The sequence below is a fragment of the Lygodium microphyllum genome, chromosome 12 (assembly GCF_053477565.2).
Source record: "Lygodium microphyllum isolate KBCC chromosome 12, Lygodium_microphyllum_v1.1.10, whole genome shotgun sequence".
Lineage (NCBI taxonomy): Eukaryota > Viridiplantae > Streptophyta > Polypodiopsida > Schizaeales > Lygodiaceae > Lygodium > Lygodium microphyllum.
In genome coordinates, this window is record NC_141146.1 from 44,352,480 (window position 1) to 44,354,679 (window position 2,200).

Genomic DNA, 2,200 nt, shown 5'->3' on the forward strand with positions numbered 1-2,200 from the left:
GTGGAATGGTGGTAAGAGAATGACCATGGAAGAAAGAGAGAAGCTGGATGTTGTTTGGCTAATGGCTGAGAGAAGCTAGGGGTTGTGTGGCTATGGTTGAGAGAAGCTGGAAGTATAGAAATACTAAGAAGATTTGTGGAATGGAGGTAAGAGAATGACAAACTGAAAGCATGTCTTACAAAAAGCCATTAAAAAATGCATTTTTTGACTATACATGTCAAGAAGAGGTTTTAGGGGAAAAAAGCCATCTTTGGAGGGGGGATAATTTTTTTTAAATTTTGGGTCATCTTTTTGGATGCCCAGTGGGAACCACCTGACATGGGGTGGTAAAAGTAAAGGGGGGGGGGGGGGTGGGGGGAGATAAAAGGGGATATTGGGGGGATAAGGCTATAAGTGGTAATGACAAGGGGAAAAGGGGAGTGGATAAAATGTGCACACCACCCCCTCTCCCATTGGTCCACCTCAAATCTCTTGTCAATAGAAGAATCATTAGCTCTTAAGCTAAAGGGACCTTTTTGAGTCCATAATTTCCCTAATAAGAAATAGTACATAAGAAAAATGGGAAGATTAGGGTGTGTGTGGACTGTAGGAAATTGAATGTAGCTACAATCTTAGACCCTTATCCAATTCCATTTACTATATTTCTACTTGATAATGTAGCAAGGCAACAAGGATGAAGCTAATATGTTGCGATTACAAGGAAAAAAGCATGTAGACTTATGGGTGGATGGAAATATTTATCCTCCGGACCTTTCTACGGGTAAACATCCTCCTTTTTACAATATTCAAAACTTCATCGGTATGTTGGAGATGGTTGTGATGGGATGCTTGGCTATTGCATGAGGTTATATTATACATCTTTTACATTTAGAGAACAAATGCATGAAATGAAGGAAGCATTAACATTGGCACCAAAAAATAATTTATGAGCTAATGGACAAGGTTGATAATCTAGAAAACTCTAATCCGTCATTGCAAGAAAAAATACTGCACTTGAAAGAAACTCCAATAGGATTTAGATAGAGAAAAAGACCACTTAAAAATATAATGGACTTGTTATAGTCGGGTGAAGAAAATGAGATTAAATCTTGCAAAGAGATGTGTCTCTAATATTTGAGGTATTAATATTTGAGAGAATGATGAGAGGATTAAGCTTATTAAAGAAACCATGACAAAGAAAGACATTATAAGGATTCTTAAATCACCTGAAAATGTAGACTTGAGAAGCCAAACTCTGAAAGAGTTAGTGAAAGATTTAAAAGGAACAGTTAAACCAAATGAAATAGTGGAGACATGTGACAATATGGGTATCAGTCGTAGAGGTTATCATGCTCTATCTAAATTGTGGTTTAGAAAAATCTTAAATGTCATAGAATAAGTGCATTTGGTTTGCCTCGGCCTCTTGCAGTTTCAATTGCTAGGACATCTATGAATCGTAGTATTCTAGATGTTTTTGGGGGAGTCTATCCATATAGAAGGATTTATGCCCTATGAAAAACATAAAACAAAAGCCTTTTTTGAATACAACACATTTAATAATATTTGGATTGATCTTAAAAGAGTCCAGATTGCAATGGTCCATATGTATAAATTTACTGTCCAAGAATGTGGTGGTATTTTTAAGTTTGCACTAAAATTGGATGAAGCATAGATTCAAAAGGGACAATAGATAGAAAGAGTCAGCATCTGTATCATGAACAGGGCATTGGATTACATTACTAGTAGGGAGCAAGAATAAGAGTTTAAGATATAATCCAAGATGGAGCTTTGGTGGATTGGTGCGGCCCAAGTACCAATTGAAAGTCATGAAATCTTGAAATTGTTATTCTCTCATACATGTATTCTTGATATTATAAAGTCTCAAAGTGAAGGTGAAATGTTGATAGTCGATGGTGTTGGTAGTTTTAATGTTGAATGGCATATGAGTGCTGACTTAAAAACTATCAAATGTATGCTTAGAGTAAGTAATGGGGCCAATGCAAAATATCCTTGTATTTATTGCATGGAGAGTTTGGGATCCAAAGAATGGAGTACTTTGCGGCCAACAAGAAGAGCTCCAACTCATAACTCTATAGATTTGAGCAAGTTAAAAAATGTGGATGGCTTATGGATCCTATTCTCTCAATCTCTCTAAGGAACGTTCATATTTGTACATAACATACAAATATTAGAATAATTGATAAGTTGCTTAGATTGCATC